General features: G+C 36.7%; 1 long non-coding RNA gene across 1 annotated transcript; it reads left to right on the top strand.

Moving 5' to 3' along the window:
* The first annotated feature begins 426 nt into the window (after positions 1 to 426).
* On the top strand, positions 427 to 4,294 carry LOC148190931 (uncharacterized). The gene is made up of 2 exons (XR_015782899.1): positions 427 to 507; positions 2,958 to 4,294. It is a non-coding gene; the product is annotated as an uncharacterized LOC148190931 (long non-coding RNA).
* The last annotated feature ends 8,746 nt before the right edge of the window (positions 4,295 to 13,040 follow it).

Raw genomic sequence — 13,040 nt, 5'->3', positions numbered from 1 at the left:
TCTCTCGCGCATCCATCCACGTCTCAGAGCGTCTCACTCTCGCTCTCGAGAGTTCCTCGTCTCCAACCACAGATCCACACTCCATACGCATCTTCGAAGGTATTTTATCTTCGTTCATTACACTACCACATCTTCTTCTAGGGTTTCCACTTCCTTCCACCATTTTCCACCGTTCAAACATCTTAATCCCTTTGACCTTCACTTTTCACCGATCATCCGAATCATTTGAACCGATTAATCGGTTTATATTGAGCCTCATCACCATTTTAGGGTTTCTTCGTGTCCGATTAGTGTTTCCACCGATTAATACCTAGATCCTAGGTTTTCCAGTGTCCGGTCTCCGTTTTTCCCTTCAATCTCGAGTTTCTTATTCCATTCCGCTGCGTCTTCATTCGTCGGAGAAGCTTCGAGGAGTCCGAATCGAGCTCGCACAACTTCAATCGACCTCTCCTCGGGCGTTCGTCCATCAAGTGGTATTCAGAGCTCAGGTTCGAGCACGCTTCAGAGGTAAGTATCTCGGTTCGTCTCTGTTTCGAGTTGTCTTCTGTTCTTGCGTTTCGAGTTGTCTCGGTTCATCTTATTTTGTCTCGGTTTGATTCTATTCTTTGAGTTTTGTTTCATTTGATTCAGTCGTGTTTTTGTTTGTCTCGCGTCTCTAATTTCAAATCGTGTTGATCTGTTTAGCTTGTGAGTTGTTCATCATTTTCCTTTAATGTCTTGATTGGTTTTTCTGATTTGAGTTGTTGCAAATCTTGTTTGTGTTTCGTGTTTTGAAGCTCTTCATATCTATTTCGGTTTCCAAGTTGCGTTTCCTGTGCCTTGAGTTTTATTTCATTTTAATTCGGTGAATCTTCTTATTTGAGTCTTTTAAGTTTTAAAATCCATTTCTGTTTTGTCTATGTCATGTTACTTTGTTTTAATTGTCAATTAAATCTGAGTTTAACTGATTCAATTGAATTTTTGCTTTGAGTAAGATCTGTCCATCATCATAAGTAGTGACATTCAATTGAATGAGCTTGATGACAGACTTCAACAGCAGTTTTAATGTCATTTCATTTATCTGAAGTTGTTGAGTTTTTGATGCTGACTATTACATGTAATTGTATTGCACTTCTGAAATTCTGTGAGCTGAAAGTTGAATCTGCTTGTGGATAGCAAATGCACACCAATTAAGCTATGAAATGTTGCATTGAGCTTGGGTGCAAGATGCTTACAGCAGCATCAGTCTCTAATTTGGCCAGCTACACCGAACTGGTTTTTCTTTGAAGAGTCTGTGAGTCATTCATACTTGGTTTTAAATTCTTTGCCAAGTTCTGATTCAAATATTTTTTCCAGTATTGTCTTCGTTTCATTGGAATCTATTGAGGTATATGAATCTGCAGAATTGCATTAAAACTGTTTACAACAGTGATTGAACTTAGTTTGAACTTCTGAGTTTGTGATCCATAATGTGCATTCACTGTTTTCACTTTGTTATCAATTCTGCAATTGAGAATAAATTTTTGGTCACTCAAGGAAGCCTAAACCAGTGATATTGAAACTATAATTGTGGCTGAGAGTGATTAACCTCTTGTTTTTCCTTTAGATTTTTTTTGAGTTGAACCATGTTCACTTTCCTTTGGCAAAAGTCTGATTAAGTTGCAAAACTGATTAGGTGATCTGTTGTGAATTGTGATTAAAAATAGCAAGTGCTAAAGTGTTATCCAACTCAGATTTGGCTATCAAATTGAAAAAAAAAAAAAGAGCAAAGAGAATTGGTGCAATTCACATTATTGTTCACTGTTTCAGTAAACTATTTCTGCCAAAATCAAATCAGATATAACTTTCTTTAGTCATAACTGGTTCAACTTAAGTCCTTTTTATTGTTTTTAAAATCTGTTCTAGTTCTATTCCATAGGTTCTATTTGTTGTGCTTACTTTGATCAAAAGCTTTGTTTCTTGCTTGTCTTGGTTGATAACTCTGGTTTTGTCTCAGTGCACGTGTAAACTCTGATCTGCTGTTCTGTAATTGAGCTTTTGTTTGCTTTCATAATCTGATCTTGAGTCAGTTTCTCTGCTGTGTTGTCCTTATTTGTGGTTGTTCTGTTCTGGTTTCTGATTTTGACCTTAGCCTAGCCATTCTTGATTGAGAAGCTTGTTACACTCTGGTTTCTGGAATTTGAAAGAAGGTTTGTGTGCTTGGTAGCATTTTAGGTGGTGGTGGTCTGGAATACTCTCCAGTTGTGTACTGCCAAGGGAGAATTTCCCTTCCAAACCTTTCCATTTTGAGTGCTTTAAGCTTTAAGAGAGACTGATTTTTGTGAGTTTTGTGTGGCTGCATCTAAGATCCAAATTTCTTGTTGAGAGTGTGTTCTTGTTTAAGTGCTGAAATAACTTCTGAACTTGCAATGTGCTGACCATTTAGTTGTGCAGATTTTGTTCTGATTAACACTGTTCAAAAGCAGTTTGCACATGTGGGAAGTCTAACACAAGAATACCTACAGTGGAGAAAAAGGAGCTTTGCTACCTTCATAAACTACACCAAGTTGAATAGGGAGTTTTTTTTTATTCTGTTGTGTAGTTTTCGTGCTATATTGGTGCCTGATTAGAAATAGTTAACCATATTTGATTGAATATTCTGCTTGGATATCATATGGTTTAACTGTTCCTGAAAATTGAATTTGGTTTAGCAAGTTTGGACATTCATACATTAAGTGATAGTGCTGGTCTAGTATTATTGTTGGCTTAGCAGATTTAACGTAGGCAAACTATTTCTTTGATTCAATTCTGGCTCATAAATTGGATGTTGTAATTGTTGTTTGGAAGCTGCAATAATCCTTTAAGGGTTCAAAAACACCAATGCAGGGAGAAAGTTAAATTAGGGATGGGGATTTGTTTTCTGTGTTGATAATAATCCAATCTGAACTGTGCTGTTATAAATACTAATTCTTTTGTTTCTCTGGGATCTTGGTGTATAGATAAACTGCAGCATTGAGTGGGATTTGGGAGTGCAGACCAGAACCTTCACTGATAGCACCTCAACAGAGTTTAGCTTAAGCAACCAGAAGCAGAAGCAATTCACGTGGGAGTGTTAAACTGAAGGGAGTTTCTTTCATCTTAAATTACTTCTGTTGTGGTTGAACTGTTCCTGTTATAGCCTGTATTGCTTAGCATTATTTGGAAGTTGATCTGGTATGGTAATTTTTGTACACTAGGATTAGCCAATCTGAATCTGACTCTGAATTGGAATTGATTCTGCATTGCATTGGATTGGTCAGGTTTTGATTAGTCTGGATGGTTGTTTAATCAGCTTTGATTTACACCTATTTGCATATGGTTTAATATCCATTTCCATTTGTGCCTTGCTGAAATTTGGTGTGAAATTTTAGTGTGCAGAGCTGATCTGTTTGGTAGTTTAGTTGGAATTACATATTTGACATTGATTTGCATTGTGTTCTCTGCTGAAATAGTTGTGAATTTTCTGTGTAGTTTGGGAAAAGCCATACTGATTGTACTGTAGCAGACTGTAAATTGTGCACTGAATCCTATAAGTTGACACCATTATTTGAGCAACAACAAAATCTCAGTGGAAAGCTTGTGCAGCCAAGAGAAAGGGAAGTTCTTACTGCCCTATATCCTCTTTTGCAATTTGTTTTAACTAAGTGAATACTCACAACAGTTTTGTGCATTTGTGATTATAGGATAAACCAGAAGCTAGAAAAGGGGACAAAGCTGGCCGAACTAGCAACAGGAGGAGTGTACATCTTTTTGGCACAAGGACTTGGCATCAAAGGTGGACTGTAGCTGAACCAGTACCTGACCGTGGCAGTGTACATGTTTTGTAATTTTTTGTTCCATTTGATGTGTAATAGGCTGATAGGCTAGCTTTCTTTTAGTTTCATTTTTGTGTGTAAAAGGGCCTTTTATAAAGTCCAAGTCTTTGGAAGAGTCCTTGGTGCTCTTTCAAACTCTTGGCAACTTTTCTTGACTATTTTGATTTTCTTTAACATAGCTAGACAGGTGAATGTGTCTTGTTAGCCAAAGCTACAAGCTTCACCATAGGAGTAGACTTTAATATTGATTTGATTTGTGTTTCTCGTAGGGGTCATTAGAGTCCGTTGGTTTCTTTAGTGTTTTTGGTTCTTTGATTTTTATGTTCACGTTTAGGGATGATTAGGCTAAAAGGGATTAAACTCTAAGCCTTTTCACATTAGAGTCCGAGAGTCTAGTCTTTTATTTGTGCTTAATTGTTTGAGTTGTGTACTTTGTTTCTAAAGGTGATTTTAATTTAAGGGGTAATTAGTTAGTAGCCTAAGACATTTCTGGCAAGGCAAGACTTGGTACTTAAGCAGCTCTTTAGCTCACCTCTCTTACCTGGGACTTGTCTAAGTGAAAGTTTTGAACCCTTTAGATTAAGAAAACTTTTAAAAACAAAGATGTCTTCTTATGGTTCATATAGGTCTTCTAGGTTAGATAAAGCGATGAAATGTTTAAACAAGCTAGGAATCTTCCATCATTTGGTAAAGACATAGGTGCATTAACATACCTAGCTTGGGAAAAAGAAATTGATAAAATAAATCCTTGGTTTTGTGAAGAGAGTGAATATTATGTTCTTAGTATATATCTCTCTAAGTTAGAAGTGCATGCAAGAGAGTGGTGGAATGAAAGACAATATCATGTTAGGAAAGGTAGAAAGTCCTCCATACGTGATTGGCATGATTTAAAAGCTTGCATGAGAAGAAAGTTTGTGTCTTCAAGCATTAAAAGAAACCTAGAACTAATTAGGGATTGCATTAATGATGGAAAATTATTTCTTGAGAGTTTAAATGATCATGGGTTTCTTCGTAGAGAATTAGAATTTGGGGCAAGACTTAAGGAGATCAAGGATAAGAAAAGAGAACGAGAGATTGAGAGAAAAGAAAAGGAAGAAAAGAAAGAAGAAGAGAAGAGAGAGAGAGAACAAATAGAGAAAAGAGAAGAGAGAAGAAGAGAGGAATTAAGAAGAGAAGAAGAAAGAAAAGAAGAAAAGAGAGAAAGGCAAGAAAGAGAGAAGAAAGAAAAGGAGAAATTGTTACTGATGACAAATCCTATTCTTTCAAAGACTGTGGAACCTAAAAGGGAAGGTTTCCAAATCTTTACTTCTTTTCCAATAATTGATTACTTTTCAATTTTTAACTTCTCTTTCAAACAAATTGTCATCTCATATTCTATGCAAACTTTTTCAAAATATGACAATTTAAATCTTGAATTATTCAAATCTTTTAGGAAAGAAATAACTCAAGATGAAAGTGAATTTGGACTTCTAGAATTTCCAAATGTGATAACACAAAATATTAGAAGTCCTTATTTCCTTGTTTTTATAAAAAAATTCTTTCTTGGATTGGTATTAATTGAAAATATATTTGATGTTTATTGCAGATTTGTGTTTGATCCAGGAGGAAGAAAAAGTTAATATAAAAGAATAAGGCCACTCCAAGATGGCCATGCTCCCAAAGATTGTGTGGGGTTTCTTCATAAGGCGATTGCCAGATTTGAGGACAAATCTTTTCTTAAGAGGGAGGGCATGATGGAATCCTACTTGACTTAGTTTTCCTTTTGTATTTTTACTTTTCCTAGCTTAGCTCTTAAGGAGTATGGGTTACTATAAATACCCAACTCCTCTCTTGTATTAGCACTTTTGAGCTTAATGAGAATTAAATTTTCTGAAATCAGAAATTATTCTCTTTTGAAAGTCAGGCTAGAGAGTCCAAAGACTCCCTCTAGCCACCTTCCAAGCACACTCTCTCTCCCTTTCATTTTCCCATCCGCGTCAGTGGCTTAGCACACGCGTCCTCTTTTCCCTCGCGCCTCAAACACGCACATCCACATTTCATTTCTCGTTCCTTCACTCTCGCAGAACCGTGCCTCTCATTTCTTTCTCTCGCGCATCCATCCACGTCTCAGAGCGTCTCACTCTCGCTCTCGAGAGTTCCTCGTCTCCAACCACAGATCCACACTCCATACGCATCTTCGAAGGTATTTTATCTTCGTTCATTACACTACCACATCTTCTTCTAGGGTTTCCACTTCCTTCCACCATTTTCCACCGTTCAAACATCTTAATCCCTTTGACCTTCACTTTTCACCGATCATCCGAATCATTTGAACCGATTAATCGGTTTATATTGAGCCTCATCACCATTTTAGGGTTTCTTCGTGTCCGATTAGTGTTTCCACCGATTAATACCTAGATCCTAGGTTTTCCAGTGTCCGGTCTCCGTTTTTCCCTTCAATCTCGAGTTTCTTATTCCATTCCGCTGCGTCTTCATTCGTCGGAGAAGCTTCGAGGAGTCCGAATCGAGCTCGCACAACTTCAATCGACCTCTCCTCGGGCGTTCGTCCATCAAGTGGTATTCAGAGCTCAGGTTCGAGCACGCTTCAGAGGTAAGTATCTCGGTTCGTCTCTGTTTCGAGTTGTCTTCTGTTCTTGCGTTTCGAGTTGTCTCGGTTCATCTTATTTTGTCTCGGTTTGATTCTATTCTTTGAGTTTTGTTTCATTTGATTCAGTCGTGTTTTTGTTTGTCTCGCGTCTCTAATTTCAAATCGTGTTGATCTGTTTAGCTTGTGAGTTGTTCATCATTTTCCTTTAATGTCTTGATTGGTTTTTCTGATTTGAGTTGTTGCAAATCTTGTTTGTGTTTCGTGTTTTGAAGCTCTTCATATCTATTTCGGTTTCCAAGTTGCGTTTCCTGTGCCTTGAGTTTTATTTCATTTTAATTCGGTGAATCTTCTTATTTGAGTCTTTTAAGTTTTAAAATCCATTTCTGTTTTGTCTATGTCATGTTACTTTGTTTTAATTGTCAATTAAATCTGAGTTTAACTGATTCAATTGAATTTTTGCTTTGAGTAAGATCTGTCCATCATCATAAGTAGTGACATTCAATTGAATGAGCTTGATGACAGACTTCAACAGCAGTTTTAATGTCATTTCATTTATCTGAAGCTGTTGAGTTTTTGATGCTGACTATTACATGTAATTGTATTGCACTTCTGAAATTCTGTGAGCTGAAAGTTGAATCTGCTTGTGGATAGCAAATGCACACCAATTAAGCTATGAAATGTTGCATTGAGCTTGGGTGCAAGATGCTTACAGCAGCATCAGTCTCTAATTTGGCCAGCTACACCGAACTGGTTTTTCTTTGAAGAGTCTGTGAGTCATTCATACTTGGTTTTAAATTCTTTGCCAAGTTCTGATTCAAATATTTTTTTGCAGTATTGTCTTCGTTTCATTGGAATCTATTGAGGTATATGAATCTGCAGAATTGCATTAAAACTGTTTACAACAGTGATTGAACTTAGTTTGAACTTCTGAGTTTGTGATCCATAATGTGCATTCACTGTTTTCACTTTGTTATCAATTCTGCAATTGAGAATAAATTTTTGGTCACTCAAGGAAGCCTAAACCAGTGATATTGAAACTATAATTGTGGCTGAGAGTGATTAACCTCTTGTTTTTCCTTTAGATTTTTTTTGAGTTGAACCATGTTCACTTTCCTTTGGCAAAAGTCTGATTAAGTTGCAAAACTGATTAGGTGATCTGTTGTGAATTGTGATTAAAAATAGCAAGTGCTAAAGTGTTATCCAACTCAGATTTGGCTATCAAATTGAAAAAAAAAAAAAGAGCAAAGAGAATTGGTGCAATTCACATTATTGTTCACTGTTTCAGTAAACTATTTCTGCCAAAATCAAATCAGATATAACTTTCTTTAGTCATAACTGGTTCAACTTAAGTCCTTTTTATTGTTTTTAAAATCTGTTCTAGTTCTATTCCATAGGTTCTATTTGTTGTGCTTACTTTGATCAAAAGCTTTGTTTCTTGCTTGTCTTGGTTGATAACTCTGGTTTTGTCTCAGTGCACGTGTAAACTCTGATCTGCTGTTCTGTAATTGAGCTTTTGTTTGCTTTCATAATCTGATCTTGAGTCAGTTTCTCTGCTGTGTTGTCCTTATTTGTGGTTGTTCTGTTCTGGTTTCTGATTTTGACCTTAGCCTAGCCATTCTTGATTGAGAAGCTTGTTACACTCTGGTTTCTGGAATTTGAAAGAAGGTTTGTGTGCTTGGTAGCATTTTAGGTGGTGGTGGTCTGGAATACTCTCCAGTTGTGTACTGCCAAGGGAGAATTTCCCTTCCAAACCTTTCCATTTTGAGTGCTTTAAGCTTTAAGAGAGACTGATTTTTGTGAGTTTTGTGTGGCTGCATCTAAGATCCAAATTTCTTGTTGAGAGTGTGTTCTTGTTTAAGTGCTGAAATAACTTCTGAACTTGCAATGTGCTGACCATTTAGTTGTGCAGATTTTGTTCTGATTAACACTGTTCAAAAGCAGTTTGCACATGTGGGAAGTCTAACACAAGAATACCTACAGTGGAGAAAAAGGAGCTTTGCTACCTTCATAAACTACACCAAGTTGAATAGGGAGTTTTTTTTTATTCTGTTGTGTAGTTTCGTGCTATATTGGTGCCTGATTAGAAATAGTTAACCATATTTGATTGAATATTCTGCTTGGATATCATATGGTTTAACTGTTCCTGAAAATTGAATTTGGTTTAGCAAGTTTGGACATTCATACATTAAGTGATAGTGCTGGTCTAGTATTATTGTTGGCTTAGCAGATTTAACGTAGGCAAACTATTTCTTTGATTCAATTCTGGCTCATAAATTGGATGTTGTAATTGTTGTTTGGAAGCTGCAATAATCCTTTAAGGGTTCAAAAACACCAATGCAGGGAGAAAGTTAAATTAGGGATGGGATTTGTTTTCTGTGTTGATAATAATCCAATCTGAACTGTGCTGTTATAAATACTAATTCTTTTGTTTCTCTGGGATCTTGGTGTATAGATAAACTGCAGCATTGAGTGGGATTTGGGAGTGCAGACCAGAACCTTCACTGATAGCACCTCAACAGAGTTTAGCTTAAGCAACCAGAAGCAGAAGCAATTCACGTGGGAGTGTTAAACTGAAGGGAGTTTCTTTCATCTTAAATTACTTCTGTTGTGGTTGAACTGTTCCTGTTATAGCCTGTATTGCTTAGCATTATTTGGAAGTTGATCTGATATGGTAATTTTTGTACACTAGGATTAGCCAATCTGAATCTGACTCTGAATTGGAATTGATTCTACATTGCATTGGATTGGTCAGGTTTTGATTAGTCTGGATGGTTGTTTAATCAGCTTTGATTTACACCTATTTGCATATGGTTTAATATCCATTTCCATTTGTGCCTTGCTGAAATTTGGTGTGAAATTTTAGTGTGCAGAGCTGATCTGTTTGGTAGTTTAGTTGGAATTACATATTTGACATTGATTTGCATTGTGTTCTCTGCTGAACTAGTTGTGAATTTTCTGTGTAGTTTGGGAAAAGCCATACTGATTGTACTGTAGCAGACTGTAAATTGTGCACTGAATCCTATAAGTTGACACCATTATTTGAGCAACAACAAAATCTCAGTGGAAAGCTTGTGCAGCCAAGAGAAAGGGAAGTTCTTACTGCCCTATATCCTCTTTTGCAATTTGTTTTAACTAAGTGAATACTCACAACAGTTTTGTGCATTTGTGATTATAGGATAAACCAGAAGCTAGAAAAGGGGACAAAGCTGGCCGAACTAGCAACAGGAGGAGTGTACATCTTTTTGGCACAAGGACTTGGCATCAAAGGTGGACTGTAGCTGAACCAGTACCTGACCGTGGCAGTGTACATGTTTTGTAATTTTTTGTTCCATTTGATGTGTAATAGGCTGATAGGCTAGCTTTCTTTTAGTTTCATTTTTGTGTGTAAAAGGGCCTTTTATAAAGTCCAAGTCTTTGGAAGAGTCCTTGGTGCTCTTTCAAACTCTTGGCAACTTTTCTTGACTATTTTGATTTTCTTTAACATAGCTAGACAGGTGAATGTGTCTTGTTAGCCAAAGCTACAAGCTTCACCATAGGAGTAGACTTTAATATTGATTTGATTTGTGTTTCTCGTAGGGGTCATTAGAGTCCGTTGGTTTCTTTAGTGTTTTTGCTTCTTTGATTTTTATGTTCACGTTTAGGGATGATTAGGCTAAAAGGGATTAAACTCTAAGCCTTTTCACATTAGAGTCCGAGAGTCTAGTCTTTTATTTGTGCTTAATTGTTTGAGTTGTGTACTTTGTTTCTAAAGGTGATTTTAATTTAAGGGGTAATTAGTTAGTAGCCTAAGACATTTCTGGCAAGGCAAGACTTGGTACTTAAGCAGCTCTTTAGCTCACCTCTCTTACCTGGGACTTGTCTAAGTGAAAGTTTTGAACCCTTTAGATTAAGAAAACTTTTAAAAACAAAGATGTCTTCTTATGGTTCATATAGGTCTTCTAGGTTAGATAAAGCGATGAAATGTTTAAACAAGCTAGGAATCTTCCATCATTTGGTAAAGACATAGGTGCATTAACATACCTAGCTTGGGAAAAAGAAATTGATAAAATAAATCCTTGGTTTTGTGAAGAGAGTGAATATTATGTTCTTAGTATATATCTCTCTAAGTTAGAAGTGCATGCAAGAGAGTGGTGGAATGAAAGACAATATCATGTTAGGAAAGGTAGAAAGTCCTCCATACGTGATTGGCATGATTTAAAAGCTTGCATGAGAAGAAAGTTTGTGCCTTCAAGCATTAAAAGAAACCTAGAACTAATTAGGGATTGCATTAATGATGGAAAATTATTTCTTGAGAGTTTAAATGATCATGGGTTTCTTCGTAGAGAATTAGAATTTGGGGCAAGACTTAAGGAGATCAAGGATAAGAAAAGAGAACGAGAGATTGAGAGAAAAGAAAAGGAAGAAAAGAAAGAAGAAGAGAAGAGAGAGAGAGAACAAATAGAGAAAAGAGAAGAGAGAAGAAGAGAGGAATTAAGAAGAGAAGAAGAAAGAAAAGAAGAAAAGAGAGAAAGGCAAGAAAGAGAGAAGAAAGAAAAGGAGAAATTGTTACTGATGACAAATCCTATTCTTTCAAAGACTGTGGAACCTAAAAGGGAAGGTTTCCAAATCTTTACTTCTTTTCCAATAATTGATTACTTTTCAATTTTTAACTTCTCTTTCAAACAAATTGTCATCTCATATTCTATGCAAACTTTTTCAAAATATGACAATTTAAATCTTGAATTATTCAAATCTTTTAGGAAAGAAATAACTCAAGATGAAAGTGAATTTGGACTTCTAGAATTTCCAAATGTGATAACACAAAATATTAGAAGTCCTTATTTCCTTGTTTTTATAAAAAAATTCTTTCTTGGATTGGTATTAATTGAAAATATATTTGATGTTTATTGCAGATTTGTGTTTGATCCAGGAGGAAGAAAAAGTTAATATAAAAGAATAAGGCCACTCCAAGATGGCCATGCTCCCAAAGATTGTGTGGGGTTTCTTCATAAGGCGATTGCCAGATTTGAGGACAAATCTTTTCTTAAGAGGGAGGGCATGATGGAATCCTACTTGACTTAGTTTTCCTTTTGTATTTTTACTTTTCCTAGCTTAGCTCTTAAGGAGTATGGGTTACTATAAATACCCAACTCCTCTCTTGTATTAGCACTTTTGAGCTTAATGAGAATTAAATTTTCTGAAATCAGAAATTATTCTCTTTTGAAAGTCAGGCTAGAGAGTCCAAAGACTCCCTCTAGCCACCTTCCAAGCACACTCTCTCTCCCTTTCATTTTCCCATCCGCGTCAGTGGCTTAGCACACGCGTCCTCTTTTCCCTCGCGCCTCAAACACGCACATCCACATTTCATTTCTCGTTCCTTCACTCTCGCAGAACCGTGCCTCTCATTTCTTTCTCTCGCGCATCCATCCACGTCTCAGAGCGTCTCACTCTCGCTCTCGAGAGTTCCTCGTCTCCAACCACAGATCCACACTCCATACGCATCTTCGAAGGTATTTTATCTTCGTTCATTACACTACCACATCTTCTTCTAGGGTTTCCACTTCCTTCCACCATTTTCCACCGTTCAAACATCTTAATCCCTTTGACCTTCACTTTTCACCGATCATCCGAATCATTTGAACCGATTAATCGGTTTATATTGAGCCTCATCACCATTTTAGGGTTTCTTCGTGTCCGATTAGTGTTTCCACCGATTAATACCTAGATCCTAGGTTTTCCAGTGTCCGGTCTCCGTTTTTCCCTTCAATCTCGAGTTTCTTATTCCATTCCGCTGCGTCTTCATTCGTCGGAGAAGCTTCGAGGAGTCCGAATCGAGCTCGCACAACTTCAATCGACCTCTCCTCGGGCGTTCGTCCATCAAGTGGTATTCAGAGCTCAGGTTCGAGCACGCTTCAGAGGTAAGTATCTCGGTTCGTCTCTGTTTCGAGTTGTCTTCTATTCTTGCGTTTCGAGTTGTCTCGGTTCATCTTATTTTGTCTCGGTTTGATTCTATTCTTTGAGTTTTGTTTCATTTGATTCAGTCGTGTTTTTGTTTGTCTCGCGTCTCTAATTTCAAATCGTGTTGATCTGTTTAGCTTGTGAGTTGTTCATCATTTTCCTTTAATGTCTTGATTGGTTTTTCTGATTTGAGTTGTTGCAAATCTTGTTTGTGTTTCGTGTTTTGAAGCTCTTCATATCTATTTCGGTTTCCAAGTTGCGTTTCCTGTGCCTTGAGTTTTATTTCATTTTAATTCGGTGAATCTTCTTATTTGAGTCTTTTAAGTTTTAAAATCCATTTCTGTTTTGTCTATGTCATGTTACTTTGTTTTAATTGTCAATTAAATCTGAGTTTAACTGATTCAATTGAATTTTTGCTTTGAGTAAGATCTGTCCATCATCATAAGTAGTGACATTCAATTGAATGAGCTTGATGACAGACTTCAACAGCAGTTTTAATGTCATTTCATTTATCTGAAGTTGTTGAGTTTTTGATGCTGACTATTACATGTAATTGTATTGCACTTCTGAAATTCTGTGAGCTGAAAGTTGAATCTGCTTGTGGATAGCAAATGCACACCAATTAAGCTATGAAATGTTGCATTGAGCTTGGGTGCAAGATGCTTACAGCAGCATCAGTCTCTAATTTGGCCAGCTACACCGAA

The sequence above is a fragment of the Vigna umbellata genome, chromosome 11, assembly GCF_029865625.1.
Source record: "Vigna umbellata cultivar VRB3 chromosome 11, Vumbellata_1.0, whole genome shotgun sequence".
Classification (NCBI taxonomy): domain Eukaryota; kingdom Viridiplantae; phylum Streptophyta; class Magnoliopsida; order Fabales; family Fabaceae; genus Vigna; species Vigna umbellata.
This window is presented reverse-complemented; position numbering and strand designations above follow the sequence as displayed.